We start from the raw sequence: 22,811 nt of genomic DNA on the forward strand, positions 1-22,811 counted from the left end.
AGCAGATGCTCCAGGGGTTTATGCCTGCCTGAGTCACAGGGAGATCTATGTCTCCTCAGCCAGGCTACCGCACTCTGCCACCAGCTGGCAGGGGGAGCTGAAGCCTGACAACCTCAGGTGCTTAATCGAAGCTGGGGAGTTTCACTAAGTTGCATGCAGCCCCACACCAGATTGATGTTGCTGCCACTTATATTCTCTCAGAATTTGCGTTTCTATCCCAGCTATATTGCCCTGCAGGCCAGGCACTGTTTGAGTTCACAGAAACTGCAACTCAGCCCCGCCCTGTACCACTGCTATTATGCCACTTCTCACAGAGCTGGCATCTTTGTCTCCTCTGCAGTTTGTGTTGGGGTGGGTGCAGTTAGAGTTCACATCTGGCTCTCAGTTCTTGTCCCTCCCTGGGCTGGTGCTGTTGCCATGCCTGCTTTTGTGTCAGCTATGCTCCCCTGGAGGCTGGGTGTGTCTTAGGCTCACAAAAGGAGCAATTCTGACTCAGCCCCGCCCTGGGAGTATGCTGTCTCTGCACTCATGTATTCTAGTCTCTGTCCTCACCGAGCCCTGCCCAGGCAGGTACTGCCTCAGGCATACCCTTTGCTCATGGGGCCTGTGTTTCTATCCCAGATCTGTTCCACCAGTGGCAGCCCAGCTCCCTCTGGTTGCTAAGATAAGTGGGAAGTGTCTCTCCAAAATATCCCCAGGGGTGTGAGCCCTATTGTTCCTGCCACTGAAGCTGCTGCACTGTGCTGTGGGGCACTGCTTATCCCTCTGCCATATGGCTCCCTTGCTCCACAGTCCCTGCTCTACATCCATGCCACAGAATCAGCCACAGACCTGCAATAGCCCAAGCCCTGTTCACACCTCTCAAGAAAATGCCCAAGAATCTGGATTCCACGAGGGACAGGCTTCCAGATGTCACAGTGAGAGTGAAGGCGAGTGCTGGCAGTTCAGAATTGCAGGTTCTGTGTTCAGTTTTATGCCTGGTGGAGAGTTCCATGCAGGTTCTAATTTCAGTTTTATGCCTGGTGGAAAAGTGCCATGGCATACTACTGGGTCCTCTCCAGTTTTTAGAGGGTCTCTCATGTAGGATAAAATAGGAGGTGATCTGAACTCTGCTCTCTTGTTTGTAGAAAGTATATTGTGAGCTGTTCTCATGGGGGAGGGGACTCCCACCCGCTTGGCAATGGATTTTGCACCTATTGTTTGTTTCCTTGGGATAGCAGCTCACCCCAGCATGGGTAATGTGCACTCTTCAACCTTCTCTCTTGGCTCAGCTCCAAACCATCAACTTATTTGCTAAACTTCTGTCCTTTAACTCTTCTTCTGGATGGGAGCCTCTGTGGAAAAGTAGCTCCAGTTGACCATCTTTCCTCTTCCCCCTAGGACAGTGACTCTTGTCCCTCAGCCCTCGACCCTCTAGTGTACCTGTGGCTGCATGGCTGGCCCCTCTGAAATGATCGCTGAGGACGTGCTGAGTCCTGAGGAGCCTGGGAGTGGTGGGGTTGGGGACAGCCTTTACATTCTTCAGAACTTCATCTCCTCTCAAGCCAATATTAATCTTCTGTATCTTAGTCTGCTCAGGGTCCTATCAACAAAATGCCAAGGACTGAGTGGGTTAAAAAGTACATGTTTATTTCTTGTAGAACTGGAGGCTGAATAACAAGATCAAGGTGTCAGCAGATTTGGTTCTTGGTGAGGACTCTCTTCCGGGCTTGTAGATGGCCACCCACCTTCTTAGAGAATGAGCTATGGTTTCTCTTCTTCTTAGAGAAGTAACAGGGCTCTAATTTTAGACCTCATTAAACCTACTTACTTCTCAAAGACCTTACTTCTCAAAGACCTTACTTCTCAAATGACTTGTGAAATTCTCTTTGATGTATGCCTGAGCTCTAATATCTCCTGTTAAGGATTCATATTGGTCCGCTTTATCCCAGGCCCAGCTCTTGCACTGATTTTCTGCTTTATTTTGTTTGATTATGTGACTACAAATATTTCTCTGTGAAATATTTTGAGTGACCCTTTGCCAAGGAAATGACTTTTTAAGCTAATGAATAACAGCTTTCTATGACATTTCATTCTGTTTCCTTTCTTCATTTCCATGTAAAATATTCCAAATGACATTAAGTGTAAACTGAAATCATCATGGGAAAAAAGCAAGCAAAGTACTTAAAAATAAAATATTTGCATATTGGGGTGGCACCTGTGGCTCAGTGAGCAGGGCGCTGGCCCCATATACCGAGGGTGGTGGGTTCAAACCCAGCCCCGGCCAAACTGCAACCAAAAAATAGCCGGGCATTGTGGCAGGTGCCTGTAGTCCCAGCTGCTTGGGAGGCTGAGGCAAGAGAATCGCGTAAGCCCAAGAGTTAGAGGTTGCTGTGAGCCGTGTGATGCCACGGCACTCTACCGAGGGCAGTACAGTGAGACTCTGTCTCTACAAAAAAAAAAAAAAATATATATATATATATATATTTGCATATTTAGGAAAAATCATTTGCCAAGTATTAACACAGTAGAGTAAATAAATCACATGGGAAGAAGGAAAAGGTTACATTCTAATTTTACAAAGCAACAGCTGTCATAACTGAAAAAGAGAAAAATCAATACCATAAAATACTGTTTGATTTTTAAGGTGTAACAAAGCAGAAATTTTCTAATTAAAGTTTTTTGGCAGTGCCCCAATATTCATTTTTATACAAATGGATTTGATTGCTTTTTCTTTAACATAAAATTTTAAGAACAATTTGTCCATAAATGTGTAAGATTAAATGAGAGGTTGTGGGAAGAGTTTGAGAGTAGAGGCATGTGATCTTCAGATCTGTGGCCTGGCTCTCTTTCCTGTTTGACCTGAGTGACATAGCTGAAAGTTTTAAAGGTTCCACTTGGTTTCTCTAGCTGTTTATAATAAAATGTGAGAAGAGAGAAATAAATCGAAGGTTTGGCTGTTAACGAAAAAGGAAGCAAAATTTGATAACTTTGAAATTTCTCATCCTATACAGATAACAAATAACGGAAAAGTTAAGAAATGGATTTCAAAAAATGATCAAATCTAAGTCATTTTCAGGAAAGCATGGTCCAAAGATGAATCTTAATGTGTGCCTAAAAGATCAAAGATGGTTTCCTTATAGCATTATTTAGTCAAGTGAAAGGCTCTTTAAATATTTTAATGATATGACTTACATATCCTCTAAATCAAATAATAGGGATTTTGAGAAGTTTAATAGTATTGTACTTCCATAGAGACCCAAGATAGACAGGAGTTTATCTCAAGGAAATTTGTGGATCTAGCTTTTTTGTAATGATGTGAGTATCAAGAAGATTGTCAGAGGAGCCAGAATGTTTTTAAATATGTAAAAACATTAGCACATCAACATCTTGGATTGAGGGGGACAGAGACAGAAAAAAAATGAGGAGTGGCTGCTAGCAGAAAGCAGATTGAGAGTATTTCATCTGCAAACACATACTAACTATGGTCAGAAAGGAAAGGTGTCTCAGAGGGCAAATATACAAGCATGGAGGGTGGGCCTGGGAATCATGGAGCATTATTCTCCAGACCTTGAGACATAATCAAGGAAGTTCCAACACTTGCCCATTTGGATTTCAGAATGGCTGTGGACATGTACCTCCTTTGTGTTTCCCCTCTTTGGGGGCGGTGCCTGTGGCTCAAAGGAGTAGGTGCCAGCCCCATATGCTGGAGGTAGTGGGTTCAAGCCCAGCCCCAATCAAAAACTACAAAAAAAAAAAGAAGTTTCCCCTCTTTGAACAGGAATGTCTATAGAACTTATCCTATTCCTGTTACATCATTGTATGTTTGGTGTGTTGAAAATATTACTTGTCTTCTTAGTTTCACAGGTCCACAGATCATAAGAAAGAATACTTGAGTTGCTGAATTAACACCTGAGGAGGGTCATCCACACATGAATTTGAATGATTTGTCTTGGGTGAAGCTAGTTGTTATGTTGTGAGGCATCCTTGTCAGTAGAGCATGTGGCAAGGGATGGAGGCTTGCCACCACTATGTGAGAGAACTTGGAAGCAGTTTCCTTCTTCCCATCTACATTGAGACTTGGATGAGACCCTAACCTTGGCCAATGATTTGAATGCAAACTCATGAGTAATTTTGAGCCAGAGGCATCCTGCTAAACTATATATGGATTCTTTACTCACAAAAACTGAGAGATAAGGAATATGTGTTATGTTAAGCCACCAAATTTGGGGTAACTTCTTATGCAGCAATGAATAATGCACACAATAAGATTCAGCACTTGGAAGACATTCCTTTGCCTTCTTGAATCTTTTATTTCTGTTGAGAGTTTTCTGTGAGTTTTATGATAGCTTCTTTGAAATTAATATTTTTTCTTTCTTTGGTGGTAAAATTTTTTTTTATAGTTTGGGATTCATTGAGGGTACAAAGAATTAGGTTACACTGATACATGAGTGCATTGTTAGATAAAGTCCCTCTTACACTTGTGTCCCACCCCCAAGAGGTGTGAAATATAACATATCTCCAATCCCCCTCTCCCCTCCCCTCTCACCAATTGTATTAGCTCATCTACTGTCTTCATATTAGAATTGAGTACATTGGATTCTTGCTTCTCTTCTTCTTTTGGTATGCTTTACTAAAAGGAATGTGTTCCACCTCTCTCCAGGCTAATACAAAAGATGTAAAGTCTCCATCTTTTTAAAGGCTGAATAGTATTCCATGGTATACATACATCTCAGCTTGTTAATCCATTCCTGAGTTGGTGGGCATTTAGGTTGTTTCCTCATTTTGGCATAAACTGATCTGCGATAAACAGTCTAGTGCAAATGTCTTTATGATAAAGTGATTTTTTTTTTCTTCTGGGTAGATGCCCAGTAATGGGATTGCAGGATCAAATGGGAGTTCTAGTTTGAGTTCTTTGAGGATTCTCCATGCTTCCTTCCAAAAAGGTTGTTTAACTTTGCAGTCCCACCAGCAGTGTAAGTGTTCCCTTCTCTCCACAACCACGCCAGCATCTGCATTTTTGAGACTTTGTAGTATGGCCCATTCTCACTGGGGTTAGGTGATATTGCAGGGTGGTTTTGATTTACATTTCTCTTTTCATTAGGGACAATGAGCATTTTTTCAGATGTTTGTTAGCCATTCATCTGTCTCCCGAGTAGCTGGGTCTACAGGCATCTGCCACATCGCCCAGCTATTTTTTTGTTGCTGTTTGGCTGTGGCCAGGTTTGAACTGCCATCCTCAGTAGATGGGGCTGGCGCCCTACCCACTGAGCCACAGGTGCTGCCCTCTCATCTGACTTTTGTTTCTGTCTTTCCATTTTCTCATCCATTCCTTTTATTGTCTTTCTCATTCATATTTTAAATTCCCTTTCTGTCAAGTCCATTAATTCTTTACAGGTGGAGTCTGATGCAGTAGTTGCCTCATGGTTCTTTGGGGGAGTTGCTCTGTGCTGGTTTTTCATATTGTCCAAATTTTCCTGTTGGTTACTCCTCATGTGTTCTTTTGCTTATTCACCCCCTTTTTCCTTCCTGCTTCCTTGTTTGCTTTAAATTACCTGTCTCAGAGCTTAGGTGAAAAGGAAGATAAGGGTAAAGTACAAGCTGGGATGGCTCAGCACCTGTAGCTCAAGTGGCTAAGGTGCCAACCACATACACCAGAGCTGGCAGGTTCAAATCCAGCCTGGGCCTACCAGGAATATATATATTACAATATGTCACTGGGACACCAGCTGGCACTGTGCTTTTTTTAGGAGATGGAGAGCACAGTCTGCAACCTCTACAGTGCTTATTCTTAACTTAGTTGCATGGGTGATCGCCTGATTGTTCCCTTAGCATTCAGACTCTGCTGGGTTGGGATCCTAAAGCTCTCCAGAAACCTTCAGGGGCAGGTCTCACAGTGCCCCCTGACAATTTCCTTCACATGGGGTGTGAGAATCCAAGAGTGGAGTTCTGATTCTGGTAGGTGGAATTAAGACAGCCATGCTTTAGGTCCCTGCTAAGACCTTCTCACAATGTTCCCACAATGGCAGCCTTCTGGCCGCTGACACCTTCCTAGCATGGCTGCCTTATCAGTCACCAAACCAATGGCAAATCCACTCCAACCAGTATTTAGATCTGGTTGTTTTGTACTACTTGAGTCTGGTCACTCTTCTAAGCTTTCCACTCAATGTGCAACTTCCACCCCAAACTGAAAATTCCGGAAAGGCTTCCTAGCATGTTAGACCTTTGTGGGGGTCCCACCCTTGCTGGTGGGTTGCAATCACTTGCCTAAAGCATCAAAGTTCCACCACTTGGGATCACATGCTGTAACCAGCACACCACCACTTTGCTGTCCTCCCTGAGCTATGACCTCGGGGCAAGATTCCCTGTACTAGGAGAGCTCAGATGAATGATTCTTCTTATCTGCCATCTTGCTCTGCCTCCCACAATGTGAAATTAATTTTTTATACTACTTTCAAAACTTCACTGTAAGGTTCTTGGTATTTGTGTATTAGTTTCCTAGGGCTGTCATAATAGGATGGTGGAAAATAAGATAAATTTATTCCTTCACAGTTCTGGAGGCTAGAAGTCTAAAACTGAGCCAAAAGCAAGACACCAGAAAAGCCAAGCTTTCTCTTGCATCTTTCAGCTCTCATGGCTCTTTATATATTTATAGAAACTTCACTTCAGTTGCTGCCCCCACCTTCCTGTGGCCTTTCTCTCTATGTCTCCCTGTGTCCTTTCCTCTTTATACTACAACATTAGTCATTGGACTTACGGTGACCCCTAAATCCAGAATGATTTAATTCTGAGATATTTAATCAATTATAATTGCACAGGTCATATTTCCAAATAAGGCCACATTCTGAAGTACTGGGTAGACATGAATTTTGTTGAGGACACTATTCAACACACTATTGTGTGATTTTCTTTTTCTTTATCATGTCTGGTTTATGTTGGAATTCTTGAATTTTCTTTTTTTTGTTTTAGGCTGTGCCTGGTGGCTCACATTTTATTTATTTATTTTTTATTACTGATTTATTTATTTATTTGTTTAATTAAATCATAGATGTGCACATTAATGCAATCATGGGGTACAATGTGCTGGTTTTATATACAATTTGAAATGTTTTCATCAAACTGGTTAACAGCCTTCATGGCATTTTCTTAGTTATTGTGTTAAGACATTCATATTCTACAACTAGTAAATTTCACATGTACCCTTGTAAGATGCACCTTAAGTGTGGTCCCGCCAATTTCTCTCCCTCCACCCATCCTCCCCCTTCCGATCCCTTCCCTCTCCCCTTTCGCCTTCTTGGGCTATAATTGGTTATAGCTTTCATAAGAAAGCTATAAATTGGTTTCATAGTAAGACTGAATACATTGGATACTTTTTCTTCCATTCTTGAGATACTTTGCTAAGAAGAATATATTCTAGCTCCATCCATGTAAACATGTAAGAGGTAAAGTCTCCATCTTTCTTTAAGGCTGCATAATATTCCATGGTGTACATATACCACTGTTTATTGATCCATTCGTGGGTTGATGTGCACTTGGGCTTCCTCCATGACTTAGCAATTATGAATTGGGCTGTAATAAACATTCTGATACATATATATTTGTTATAATGTGAGTTTTGGTCTTTTGGATATATATCTAGTAGAGGAATTATAGGGTCAAATGGCAGGTCTATTTTGAGAACTTTAAGTGTTCTCCAAACATCTTTCCAAAAGGAATGTATTAGTTTGCAGTCCCACCAGCAGTGTAGAAGTGTTCCCTTTTCTCCACATCTACACCAACATCTCTGGTTTTGGGATTTTATGTGAGCTAATCTTACTAGAGTTAGATGATTCCTTATCATGGGAAATTTTCAAGAATTAGTTCATCATTTCTTTAAACATTGCTTCTGCCCCATTTTCTCTTTTGTCTCTCTGATGCTTTTAATTATATACAGTTTGTTCTTTCTCATAGTAGTTTCTATCTAACTTATGCTTCTGTTTTGCTTTTTAATATCTTATTGCTTATTCATACTTCATCTTGAATATTTTCTTCTGAACAATCTTCAGGGTTACTAATTTTCTATTCTGCTTTATTCAATCTGCTTTTAAGAACATCCTTTAAATTCTTAATTTCTCTTAATTATTCTTTTGGTTCTAGAAGCCTTATTTCTTGTCTGCATTTATCTGCCAACTCTCTTAATCCTTAAGTTTATCTCCTTGAAAATATTTAGCCTAGTTAATTCTTTACCTTATAACTCCATTTTCTACATATCCTTGGATCTTTTTCTATTGCTTGTTTTCTCTCTCTCTCTCTCTCTCTCTCTCTCTGTCTTTTATTACATAGCCCCATCTCCTATGTTTCTTGTATTCTTTTTAATTGTGTGCAGGGTATTACACATGAAAAATTATAGAAATAATGTGAGAGGTAGGATGATATTATCTTTTTTGTTTTATGAGATAGAATCTCTCTCCTCACCTCTCTTCTCCTCTTCTCTTTTCTCCTGTCAGTGCCAGGCTAAAGTGCCATGACATCATAGCTCACAGCAACCTCAAACTTCTTAAGATTAAGCAATCCTCTTGCCTCAGCCTCTTGAGTAGCTGTAACTACAGGTATATGCCACCTCACCCAGTTAATTTTTAGTAGAGATCAGATCTCACTCTTGCTCAAGCTGGTCTTGAACTTCTGAACTCAAGCAATACACCTACCTTGGCCTCCCATAGTGCTAAGGTGCTAGGGTTACAGGCAGGAGCCACTGTGCCTGGCTGATATATATACATTTTTTTTTTTTTGCAGTTTTTGGCCGGAGGTGGGTTTGAACCCGCCACCTCCAGCGTATGGGGTTGGCGCCCTACTCCTTTGAGCCACAGGCACCACCCATATTATCTTTTCTTTTAAGAGAAGAATTTGTATTTGCCAATGGCTAGTTGCTAGAGACACTAGACACTTGCATCATCACAAACTCATTTTAATGATCGACATTATATAAAACTGGGCCTTGTTTCTGATAGGGCCAGTGGGTTTCTGTTTCACCTTTAACTAAAGGTTGTAGTTTTGGGGTCAAAACTCAAAGGACTTATTTTTCAAGGCTCCTCCTCGGTGGGTGCTGGAATCTAATATTTATGTCACTATTATGTATTCTATATGTGAGACTATTTAAAAGCTTTTCTTAGAATTCTCAGCCTCTCAGCTTAGCTTCTTCTTCTGATTTGGGAAGATATAGCCCCAAGTCCTGGACTTGCCTCTCTGGGGGTAAATTTTCTTCTATGCCATAATCTTGTGAATATTTACTGATTTCTTATCTCCATATTTTCCTTAGGCAGCCTTTTAAATTTTTCTGGATTTTCTCCTTTTTTCTCAATAGGAATGGTTGTTTGAATTACCTAATCCATCACTATCAGAAGCAGAAGTCTTCCTATGCCTGCTGTATTTAAGGAGAGTTTCTGGAAGTTGACATACTTCATTTATATCACATTGGTCAGATCTTAGTCACACCTATCTCTGTGGGAGGGTGAGAATGTTAATGTGTCCAATTAAAAATAGGGGGTTCTCATGTGGAAGAGGTCCATCTTAAATCCTGTTAGTAACAAGGTATTGATTTATTTTAAAAAACACAAGAACCAACTTGCTCCTCAGGCATACTTTCACATTCTGTCATTCAATGGAACTATCGTATGTGTTTTAAAAAATTTAAGAGAAGTCACATCCTAGAGACAAAAATCCATATTTATTATAGTAATGAAAATCCAAATCTCTACTTAAATGTTAAATATCTCTTTATATGTGTAGGCTCAACCTAAACATTTAGTTTGTGTTTTTTACTTTTAACATTTGTCCTTCTGATAAGTGTAATGGTTAAAATAAAAAAGAATGCTTTCATTCAGTATTTATCAAAAATTTATAGTTTATCATATCAAGATTTTGTATTAACTAGGTATGCATAACTTCTTTCTGATAATCTCATAAGGAAAATCTATACAATCTTACCAAAGACCTTTATATCATGCACATTAATTTTAATAAAATACAAGTGCTGACTTGTTTTGGCTAGAAGCAGTTGTCCTAAAAAGTTGTAATTCTTCTGTATATTTTATTAATATCAGTATGGTTATAGTATTATGTTAGTGACCCCAAAATTAGAGTTTATGGCTTAAAAGAAGTTTTCATATATAACAGCATAGTGAGAGAGATGTTGAATTTTCTTATACAAAGCTATGTTTTTAAGCAAGTGTGAAACAAATTTGTAATAAATACAATGTTAAAGAGAAGCAGTATTGATATAGCTACACCAATAAATACTTACAAAGTGCCTATCATTTGGCACCAATTCTTAGTTTTAGGGCCTTTGATAAATTCCTACGTACACATAACTTTAATTTCTTTAATAACTGAGGTTTTATAAAAGAAGTATAGGCATATCTTCTAGGAAAGTGTGGTACTTGGTTCACAATAGATATTCAATAGTTAATTGATTCAGTGATTCACTGGTTTAGAGAGAGTGAGAGAGAGAGAGAATGGGAAGAGGGAGAGAGAAAGTCCTGTGTATCTGGAGTCCAGGGTCAGAGGCTTTCCTTGATTGCTTTTGACTTCTTTATTCAACCACTTTCCACAGAAGATTTTTTTGCTATTCTTCTGGTTTTGCTCTCTTCTTAGGTACAGAAATTCCCTCTTTAATATTAACTACTATCCTTATTGTTCAATGGTGTAAGAAATAGAGAAGACAGACAGAAACCGATATATGTTTTAATCCACCTCCTAAATTCCTGAATTCAAGTACACTATTTCACATTTCCCACCTCTATAAGTAGGTAAAGTGGCAGCAGAATGGTTGGATAAACAGAATTAGGATCCTTAAATATTAATAGTGCTTTTACTACTTACCAGAATTGTATTCTTGGACAAATTGCTTAATTTCTAGACCTCTAGAAATAACAAAGAGCTTGGGGATATTATACCAGTTTTGAAGGTGGAGGGGACAATGGGAGTTGCTACTCTGTGGATATAAAGTCTCATGTGAGATAATTAAGTTCTAGAGATCTGTTTACAACACTGTGCCTACAGTTAACAATATAGTGTTACACATATAAAAATTTATTAAGAGAGGAGACCTTGTATTAAGTATTTTTTATTGTCATAAAATAAGAAACTAGCATCATTTGAAGATATTAAAGTGTTTATTAATTATACACACTTCAACCAAATTGGTTATTAAAAATTGGTTTATTACATACTCATTGAAATTGAAATAATTAGGTTAACTTGTGATTATTTGGCTGATTTTACTTTTTATTTTGGAGTACACATAAATCATAAATTATTTTTATTTCTCATTTGTCAAACCAACTTAAAAATTGTATAGAATCTTGCTTTTGCTTCTTTAGAATTAAAATAATTAATAGGAGAAATGGGCCAAATTTTAATATCTTAAATATAAAATTTAAGTACATTATTTCTTTAGTGGGATAAAGAGAGCTTTTCCTTGAGCATATTGCTATAGAACAGGTCAGTTCCATATTTAGCTTATTTAGTTCTGTGCAATATCTTGGAACACATAAATGGCCATAAATCTTTTAAAGTATTATTATAGTAGTGGCCTGGAAAAATGGGGTAATTCATATTACATTTCTAGAAATATAAGCATAATATAGTCATTTACCCCCTATCGTAGTATGTCTAAACATTTGGGTACTATTAGAAATAGGGTCCTGTGTTAATTGAACATAATGGCTCTCAAGAAATGGTACCTTACTGAATAGCCTCACTGAATTTTTTATATAGCCATTTATTGAATCTTTTGGCCATATGGAAAAAATATTGAGTGAGTCATCCTGCCAAGGATGCTCATGAACTTCTTGTTTATGAATGCTTGAGGAAGTTTATTTTGTGCTGGGTCATGAAGCTGTTTCTGGATGAAATACCAGAGTACTTTTGAATATTTTTCTTATAGTGCATTATCTTCTGTCATATACTTGAAAGTCATTAAAATTACTTAATTTTAAGATGTTATTCATTACAGATGTTTAAATTCATTTATTAGCATTTTACTAACAAAGATATTTTATGCTTTCCTACAATTTTTGCTGTAGTATTGTATCTTACCCCAAATTAGCTGTCATCAATCCTCAATTGTATATGCCATGACTTCATGAAAAAGTAAAATTTGATTAAATGTTCAAGATAGATGAAGCTAAATTCAATTAAATGACAATGAACTGTTTTTGGACTGTTTTTAAATTACTTTTGAGTTACCTCAAAAAATTTGTTATAAATGCATCTATGCTACTTTATTAGAGGTTTTTTTTCTCTTAGGATGAGCAAGCTTATATTTAATTTTAAATATGCATTTAGTTATACTTCTGGGGTGTGAATAATTAGAATGAATTTACCAGGGTTCTTTAGAGCTGCAAAAAGCAGTTGGGTAACATATCAAATACGCATAGGAAGCTACTCTACTGTGTAATTAACAATAAAAATTTCTACTCCTACAATATAACCATGTGATATAATTTATCCTAAACAGTCATAAATTGCTAGCCTATGAATCTTAATTATATTTATATTAAAAATATGACTATTATAACTCAATACATATGGAATTTTATGTATTCCATGTGATTCTGCATCTTACAGTTAGGATAGGAAAAATAGACAATTTTCAGAATGCTTAAGTGGAGATTACTAAAGTGCTTAAAAATAAAACTTATTTGTAGGAAAGATTAATAATTATCTTTTGACAGCACTGCCATGAGCTTGCTTTGATAGGTAACCTTGAACAAGTGGCTTAACTCTCTGGACTTCAGTTTCTCCATCACATAATCCATAAAAATAATACAATATCATTTTTTTCTTTTATTTAGTTTTTTACCAAATCATAGCTGTGTACATTAATGAATTTAGGGGGTATCTTTTATCAATTTCTTAGCAAAGCTCCATAGAACTACTTCTTACAAATTATGGCTCATATTCTGATTGGCCTGTTTTAGGTATGATGATTTTTATAACATAGCATTGTTCTCCATAGGAGGAATAGAGAGATGTATTTTGCTACAATAACTGATCAAAAATTTGTGTATTATTGCTGATAGATTATATAAATTTCCTCCAGCTTCATAATTTCTAATTAAATATAGTTTCAGAAATTTTATTAAATTTGGGGAAACCTTTATCAGGTAACTTTTCTGCATACACTTTAACATGTCAAGTTTTTGAAAGCAATGACTAATATTAATTTTTTTTAATTGAAGACATTCATTTCCTGGTATATTTGATCTCAATGTAACCAATAATTCTGAAAAATATAAAATAAATTATCTGAAATATAAAAGGGGTACAAAATTTATTAAGGCATAATCAATAGTATTTCAAATATGTCTAAGAATTTATCACTGAACATTTTTAACAATAAGGTTTTTCTCTGCTGTTGGTGGCAAATACCAAGTGCCTTTTTGTCTGGAACCACCAGACTTTACCTAGACCAGATGCCTAGATGACACTAAAGTGTCAAATCTGATAAATTTTAGTATATAAAATATGGTATTTCCCATGCAGACCTACTTGTATGTAATATTGCTACAGATTTGTGCCTTATATGCACAGAGATTAAATAAAATTTATTTTTTTGTTAGTCTCATCAAATACATGCAAAAATTTATGGTTCATCTGTAAGAGTATACAGTGCATTATCATGTCTAATCCTGATAAAAGAGGGCTTCCATTGTGATTAGAATCTATGAACATTGAATTTTCTATTTATAATTTTAGTTATCTGATGATTTGAAGCATTTTCCATGAATTAGCTTTGGCTTTGTTCATTTCAAACCCTGTTTAATTTTCATTATTCACATACTTTAATGACAGGTATTAGAATACATCTCATACAAGTATACCTCATAAAAGTATGTCTTGTATGACCTCTGGCCCTGGTTTCTGTGTTTTGTTACTAGGAGAATTGGCCCAGTGGGTGATAAGAATATTCCTAGAAGCCTTTCCTACACTAGGACAACTAACAATAGTCTAATAACTTCAGTGACCACTGACTACTTAAATATATTCCACTAAATGTAAACCCAATCCAACTTCCCCTTAGCTGGACCCCAGCAATGCTCACAGAGGTCTAGCACTTCAGAAATTGCTGAAAAGTGTGACAGAAGAGAAGCTGGGGAGAAAAGTGGCAATGATTCTTGATCTTACTTTTGCAAACTTTACAAAAACCTATGGCTATATGGAGATTAGAAGGAGCTTATTTACAAGTGGGAGCTTATTTCAAACCAAACAGAATTCTGTTCTAGCAGAATTAATCAGGTTAATCAGATGAGTTAACATTCTGTCCTACCATGAGCTTTCAGGGCAACTGATTTTAGACCAGTTAAAGAAACTGATTTAGTAGTTCAGTTAATTTCAAGAATTTTCTGAGACAGCTTGATGACTAAAGTTATAACCATAACATTAATATAAATAGTTTGCTATTGAGGTATTTTCAAGTTAATTTATAAAATATGTATTGAGCACCTACAATGTGCCAGATATCATATACTAAGTACTGGTTTGATAGAGATGCCTAAGATGTAGTCTTTGTCCTTATGGCAAATAATCAATACTTAATATTGAGTATTTAACTTCTTATGTTATAAAGATGAAGAAGACAAAATCCACTGAGGTAAGGGGAAAAAAAAGCCTAATATGTGATTTAGAGAGGAGAGAGGTTGCATGGAGTAGAAAGGCATCCCAATGTCACTCAGGAGCCATTTGAGAGCATCTTTGGAAAGTAAGAAGGTTATATGGAGGTAGAAAGGCAGGAAAATGTTCAGGGAATAGTTTTTTTTGGCTGAGACTTTGGATAGAAGTGTGTGTGTAAGAGGGAGAGAGAAAGAGATTGATATATGATACAATGATTATATATTAGATAGATGTAGGATATAAGACTGGGATCATATTGAAGAGTGAAGGAAGCTACTTAATGTGATCGGCAGTAGGCAATAATTGAAATTCTCTACTAGGGGAAGAACAGGATTGAAGCAGACCCTTGGGAACATGTCGGTGGGAAGGGATGAGAGAGGACCAATTAGAGACTGGCCCTGACACTGCATGCGAACAGTGGCATAGCTGACATAGCTATGGCCATGGGGATGAGAATGAGCTATCACAGGACTAAATGTCAGTGGTGTGTGAGGAAAAAGGGGTGCGTGTGTCCCAACTCCCAAGGGGAGAGAGTTGGCACATCTATTACCAAAGAAAGGAAAGTGAGAGCCATGGCTTTCTTTCATTTTGCAGGGAAGGTGAAGCTTTGGATACTCTGAAGCCAACGTGAGGTGAAAAGGTCTATTCTGGAGGTGGAAATGTAGTTCTGGAGCTCATGAAAGAGAGAAGAGCCTATGGGACAGATTACAGAGTCCCGTGGGTCCCCTGGAAACAGCAGCAATGTTGGCAGCTCTCTTTCCTCCTCTTCCTTCTCTGCCTCCGTCTCCTTGGTAGCAGAATCTCTGCTGTAGAAAACTACAGCATCCTATGCACAGAAGCAAAGTATAGAGTTTTCTTTAAAGGGCAGGGAAGTAGCAACTCTTAATTGGGGTTGGAGGGCATTTCCCTCTAGGGTTGGGTATGTGTAGTTTAAAGGGAAAAAACCTCTCTCTCTCTTTTTTTTTTTTTTGGCCAGGGCTGGGTTTGAATCCACCACCTCTGGCATATGGGGTGGGCACCCTACTCCTTTGAGCCACAGGCACTGCCCCCAAACCTCTCTCTTTAAATTTGAGAATCACTTTATAATGAGGAGGGGGCTGGACTGGAAAGGGGGCTATTTATGACAGTTTCCTGCTACAGAAACAGGTGCACAAGCCCAGGGCAGGAGGGTGAAATGAAACGGGGGTTTGAGACATGGGAAATACTGGTTTGCCAGCTGGGGAAATGGGTAACTTTTAATGTTCCCTGACTCCAAGTGTCTGACTCCTGACCAGTTGGTGTTAGTCACAAATGTTTCAATGTGTATTATATGTCTACTTTGTATAAGCACAGTTTGTATGTGGGGCACTCTTGCAATCATTTAGTCCTGTTCAGGAATCCCTTTTTGTCACCTGGGACCCAATGACCAATGTGAGAAACACAGTGTGAGTCCCACTCAGGAGATTCAGTAAGTCCCATTAGACCCCTCCCGGAGACAATGGACAAGGAAAGAGGAAAGGAATCTACTTACTATACATTCATTCTCCAGCCAAGTCTGGATGAATGAGCAGTCCCAGATCTTTCTCCCTTTCATCCTTTCTTTTTTTTTTTCAAGAGTATCAAAAATTTAATTAATTTTCTCCACACATGAAAGGTACTAAATAAGTAACATTTAGGTGTCCTACATATATAAAGATATTATATATACTTATATATATTACATATACTTAAATATATATTATGTATACATATTTAAAAACTCAGATACTTCTCACTTAAGTGAGAAAGTAGAAATTAGAGATTATTTAAAGTGAAAGTAGAAATTATTATGGATAAAGCATGAGCTATATATCCAACTCAAATTACATTAAAAGCCAAATACAAACAGAAGTGAAATTTTCCTAAAAGGAAGTAAATATTCACCATTCCTCTCCCAAAGTAGGTAAAGTACACTAAAGAAAAAAAACCTCTCTGGATTGAGATATTTTCTAACTTTGATATATGTAAATAAAAATAAATTCCATGTTGTCTAAATTTTTAGGATTATATAGTTAGAAATAAATATTCTACTTTTATAGGCAGGTCAGCTAGGGGAAGTAAGTTAGCACAATTGTCTGAATGGGTTGTCTACATACTGGGCAGGGCTTATTCCTTTTCTTTAGCTTCTTTGCACATGTAAAGCATGCCATAAAGTGTCCTGTTTTGCCAGGACAATGCAACCATTTTTAGGTCGACCTTGGCAAATCACACAAGGTTCAATGGCATTAAGGGGAAAGCTGGATTCCATACTCTCTTCTTTGTCTTGTGTTTCTTCCCTCTCAAACTCTTTGGCGTCTTCTTGGCTGCTGTAAATAATGCTATTAGAAGTTGACGGCTGAGAATAGTCCTCACTTTCCTGTGACTGGGGAAGCCCGAGTGATTTTTTCATCATTTTCCTCCACAGATGACTCTTTGCAATCACTCACTGTAGTTTTTTACAGTCTGGAACATCAAAGCCCTCTTCTGCTTGTGTTAAGTTTTCTAGTTTGGGTTTCTCAGAGATATCCCCTCTATCGTTTCCTTTATCTTCAGGAAGCCAATTCTCATGAAGGGCCCAATATATGTTGCAATGTGGTGGAAGGGGAGGATTCATTTCATTGCATGAAGTACATTTCCAATAGTCAGCTAAAGAAATTTCAGGATCTTCTTCAAATGAATCTGTATCTGTCTCCTCTGCCTGATACACCTCATCATCTTCATGAGAGTTCTTGTCCTTCTTCACTAAGACTACAATCTTCTGAATCAAGAGATTCAACTTCAAATTCTACACTGAATTGATCTGAAACTGAATCCTGATCCACTGAGTCACCTGAATGTTCACTTACACCAGCATAAGATAGGGATTTGGTGATGTCTCTGTAGACTCACTGCTACTGATTCTTTCACAGGCTATCTCCCTGATTACAGGAAGAGCCAGGCTTCCATCAAAGGAAATACTGTCAGGTTTGTGAGGTTTTCTTTGTTGTTCACTAGACAGTTCCTCTGAATTTTCTTCTGTCTCACTAACTGTTCTCCTTCTAGATGAGATAGATGGTCTGGAAACCACATTTGAAGGTGAAGGTTTCTCTTCCTGTAGCTCTTGCACAGGATCCTTTGATCACTCCCACCTTCAAGGTGATGTTTGTTCTCACTCACAGATGTACCTGAGTCTGATAATTCCTGCTGATTGACTACCGCCAAATTTCTGTGGATCATTGTATGTATTTTCCTGTGCTCTTTCACAGAGAAGCTTGGCACTCCAAACAAATCTCCTAGAAGATCATTTGAAGAATATACAATATGTTGCTGCTTTTCATCATATAATCATTTTGTCAAAATATAATGGCCAAGATAGAATATAACCTCTTTCATTGTGTAAGTGTCTTTTTGTGCACCAACAGATTTTAACTCAAAAGCAATGGTTTTGGTCTAATCAGGGTCTCCTGTTCTGAAGATGGCATCTGTGAGGTGATTACATCAGCAGACACAGTCACGTTGGTATTACACATTTTCCTTGTGGGGGTTTTAGCTCCTGGGGTTATTTGGCTGGGCAGGGGTGGGGGGGTTGGGGGAGAGGGGGACGTCCCCTCAAGACTTCCCAGTTCCCTTTACTGGGCATGCGGAAGCCCGATGCCCTGGGGCTCGGGGTCCATCCCACTCTCCAGGCCCAGCCGCTGGGGGAGCCGAACGCTCTAGTCTGGGAAAAGGGGGCTCCTGGCGGCAGGGCCTTCCCTCCAGTTGGGCTTCTGGCTCCATCTTCCTTTCTGTCACCCAGGGCTGCGCAGAGCTCGCCCAGGCTCTGTGTGCGCACCCGCTACGGGCCGGAGGGAGCGCGCCCCGCATTGCTGCAGCCCCCGGGGCCTTTCCACGCACACCTCTTTCTCTCCTCTTCTCTCTCTATGTCCCCCCTCCCTCTTCCTCTCTTTTGCACACCTTTGTAAAGGGCATAGCAATTTTGTTAAAAATTCCCTTTACAGGAACAATACAAATAAAGTACACTCTACAAATTAATCATTGCAATTTTATAATGAGAACTAGAGAAATTACAATGACCTTTTATAAAAAATAAAAAGCACCATGCACATAAATCTACACTAGGCAAATAAGATTATGAAAGGACTCAGATTTTCAGCAGTCTCATTACATCCTCTATGTTGTGAGGTTCTGCCAGTGATATATAAATTGTTTGTATTACTTACAGCTTTCAGAGATGACAGACTAATCTGAGCAATTAGATTCTTGAGAAAGATCAAGACATTTATTAAATCCTATCTTAGTCACTGCTAATTACAACCATCCATTTATCTCCGTGGAATGAATTACTAATGCAAACCTACAATTCTATCTTAACTAGTCTTTATCTTAGATGATTAAAAAAACCAACCATTATTGCCAAATATCTACAAAAGATTCTATAATTAATTAATAATGCTAGAGCCTGCAGACTCAATATGCAAATGCAAAGCGTATCTTCTGATCAGCTTCACAAAGTTACACACCTTACATGATAGTAGGAACAACCCCATCCAATAACTGCAGGTATTTACTGAGTGTGCAGTATGCCTCAGGCACCTGTCTGAATGCTATAGACAAAGCCATGGGCAAAAGAAGTAAACCCTGTTCTTAATGGAGCTGGACTCCAATAGGTACCCAGGAACAAATACATAAAACCTAGTATGTCAGGTGGTCTTACTCAGCAGAGCTTTAAAGGCAAACACAACAAAGTAAAAAAAGGAATGTTAGCATGTGGGGTGGAGATGGAGCAGTGGGGTTGCTTTACTGGAGTGGCCAGGGAAGGTTTCTGGATAAGTGTCCCTGAAGCAGAGAGTGAAAAGGGCAGGGACAGGAGCTAGGGACTACAGCCCAGTAGGAAGGCCTTTGCAGGGTATCTGGGAGTGCCCTGGAGGCCAGTGGAAGCCAGACAATGGGAGTCCTTGGGGTTTTGGAAGGACTTCAGATTTTATTTGAAAGGACTCCAGATTTTATTTGGGATAGGACAAGATTTCAGCAGTGTAGCATTTGCATTTTAAGACAGATAGTAGACACTATATTTGTAGCAGCTTTCACCAGAGTGTTCCAATAGAATTAGTTATTTACTAATCTAACAAATTAGGAAAACTTTCAAAATGTATTTGATACATTTCTAAATTTTCCAAACTCATCAGATCAGTAAACAGAGCCCTTAATATGTTATTATAAATTATATATTTTCAAGAGGAGAAATATTATAAACAGAATTTCTCAAACTTATTTTACCACAAAATCTTATTTTAGGGGGTAGGGGCAGGGGAGAATCTTAGAGTTCTTAGAACATACTTTCAGAAATACTATCTTATAGGAGCAACTCCTGGTGGGAAATTCAGACAAGAATGAGTTATGTCTGAAAACATCCTTAAATTTCACTTTCAGGATGTTTGGTTCTCAGAAGAGGCCATTATAGTATGATCAGATGCAGGATCTATTCAACAATGCCTATAAAATTGCAGATAAAGACATTCACCAAAGCACTAGTGCCCTTTCCTTCCATTTTACCCAAGATAAATTTTAGTAGAATATAATAGTTTTGATCAATGTAGATTATAGTTTGTCACCCCTCAAAAATATTTTAAATAATATCACAAACCTCAGAGCACACATATATAATATAAAGATAGGCAGACATGAATTTGGGTCCTCTTAAAGAAAGTGCTAAGTCTATAGGTGAGGAAGAGCAAGGGTTTGCTGGTTTTGTCACCTACTTCTGCTACTTCACAGCTCTCTGAGACAACACAGTCTTCACTGTTTAGTGTGATGCTTTTTGATTAAACATCAAAGGACTTTTCAGTGAGATTCTTCTTTGATTATTTTTCTTTGCAAAAAAAAAAAGCGTAGTTATTTTAAACACCTTCGACTAAATTATGATGTAGAGATTTTGAATTGTTCTTTTTTGGAATAGGCTGTACTCATCTCTTGTTGATGGAAACATTTTGCATAGGCACTTTTCTTTGCTGTGGTGCTGAGTCACATACAGTGATCACTATTGCAATCCAAAATGCTATTTTTGATTATTTCTCCCAATATGCTCATGCTGAGATTTTCTTCTTCCAAAACCATTCATCTGAGAATAGAGAATATGGTCCCATTATCTTCCTTTGACAAAGAGCACTAAGTAAATACAGGTATTTTATGTGAATATGAGTACTTTATGTGAATTTCCTAAGCACAGATAGATGCTGTCATTATATATACACTGATTCTGAGTAACCATTTTTAAAAAATACAGCATGAACATTGTGGCTTTGTATAGTCTTGAATGATGCCTCTGTGGACTTGAAATAGCAAACGTGGAGATCATTTGCTATTTCTTAGCTTTCGTCCTATTCAAGATACATTTTCAATTATTGTATTTTATTATGAGAAGGTAGCATGTTTCAGCAAAGTCAATGTAGACTATTTTAAAAAAATCACTTAGGGCAGTGCCTGTGGCTCAGTGAGTAGGGCGCCGGTGGTGGGTTCAAACCCAGCCCCAGCCAAACTGCAACAAGCTGCAACAAAAAAATAGCTGCGTGTTGTGGCGGGCGCCTGTAGTCCCAGCTGCTCAGGAGGCTGAGGCAGGAGAATCGCGGAAGCCCAAGAGCGGGAGGTTGCTGTGAGTCCTGTGACGTCATGGCACTCTAACAAGGGTGGTAAAGTGAGACTCTGTCTCTACAAAATAAATAAATAAAATAAAATAAATCACTTAAAGGAGTTCCTCCTCTAGATTTATGGCACCACATCCAGCCAGGTATAGAGGGTGCAGGTGTTAGGTCTTTGAGGTGTTCCTGAGACCATCTTTGGTGCCACTTCTGCTATTTTGTCTTCCTCTGGTCCATGCCTCCTATTTCTCCTGGTGTTTAGTCCCAATTGCAGTTTTTATCACCTGCTTCTGCAGCCTGAAGCTACATCTCCTGGTATCCATCACTTCCCCACTCAGCAGTGCTTAGAATCCTCCTCCTCCAGCTTCCTTCATTCATTCAACAAATAGTTGTTGATCACCTGCTATAGGCCAGACACTCTTTGCATCAATGAATAAAAGAGACAAAGATCCTTGCTCTTTTGGCACTTGCATTCTGGAGGGAAGACAGATAATAAACACTGAACATAATAAAAATTGAATTACTTGGTATGCTAAAAGGTAATAAGTCCTGTGGAGAAGAGTGGATGAGTATAAAGGGACTTGAAGAGCTGAAAGGGGTGGGGAAGGGTCGTGGTGATAGTAGAGTGGTGAAAGTCACAACCCTTTGAGAATGTTTGATTCAAGATTTGAAGGTTGTAAGGAGGCTCCCTGAGGCATCTGTAGAGGAAGAGCATTCTAGGCCGTGCCAATGGGCAGAAGAGACATAAGAGGGTTCACAGTTTAAATAGTGGCCATACTTGGAATATATTGTCAGTGTGTGAGGCCCTGGAGACCAGAGTTGTTAAGAAGTGATAAAATTATAGATTTTTTTTAAAAAATAAAGAGCCAATAAGATTTAAAGATGGACTGGATGTGGAATGAAGGAAAATTAGAGGAATCTGGATGACTGTGGTAAGGATGAGTGGAACAGATTTTGGGAGAGGATAAGGAGTTCAGAGTTGAAGGAGACTCCTATTGGAAGACTGGAGATCTCAAGTAAGCAGTTGGATGTCTCAGTCTGGAGTTTAGGAGTGATCTCAAGGCTGGAGACATAGATTTGGATGTGGTCCATAAACAGATGGTACCTAAAATTGTGAGACTGGAAAATCTCACCATTGGGAGTATGTGTAGAGATAAAGGATCACCAAGGCTGAGACCAGGGCCATGTCAACAGGAGAAGGTGGAGGAGATGGGGAAGAGCCAACAATGTGGATTGGCAAGAAGTAGACCTGGAGTAAAGAGGATAGTCAAGGGTATGTGAGGTCTTGGAAGCCAAGTGAGGAAAGCGTGTCAAGGAGGAGGAAGTGATCATAGATCTCAAACAAATTGAGGAGTGAGAATTGATCCATGGGTTTGGTAATGCGAAGGTCAGAGGTGGCCAGTGGAATAAGTCCTAGAGTTTAGAGGTTTGAGAACGTAGATGTCTGATGTCCAAGACATGTAGAGATGAGGGTCTTCCTCTCTAGAAAAGAAAGAGTTGATTCACTTGTACTCTGCTTTTTTTGTTCTATCCAGGCTCTTAGCTGATGAAATGCTCCCCACCCACAAT

At 38.6% G+C, this 22,811-nt stretch overlaps 1 long non-coding RNA gene and 1 pseudogene across 1 annotated transcript in view; one reads left to right on the forward strand and one right to left on the reverse strand.

Annotated features, from left to right (window-relative positions):
* Positions 1–925, forward strand: part of LOC128590720 (uncharacterized) — a 125,448-nt gene extending 124,523 nt beyond the window's left edge. The window contains exon 4 of the long non-coding RNA XR_008381320.1: positions 793–925. This is a non-coding gene — a long non-coding RNA (uncharacterized LOC128590720). The remainder of the gene's footprint in view (positions 1–792) is intronic.
* A 15,772-nt stretch (positions 926–16,697) lies between these two features.
* On the reverse strand, positions 16,698–18,140 carry LOC128590719 (E3 ubiquitin-protein ligase Mdm2-like; annotated as a pseudogene).
* Between the last annotated feature and the right edge of the window lie 4,671 nt (positions 18,141–22,811).

This window comes from Nycticebus coucang, chromosome 7 (genome assembly GCF_027406575.1).
Source record: "Nycticebus coucang isolate mNycCou1 chromosome 7, mNycCou1.pri, whole genome shotgun sequence".
NCBI lineage: Eukaryota > Metazoa > Chordata > Mammalia > Primates > Lorisidae > Nycticebus > Nycticebus coucang.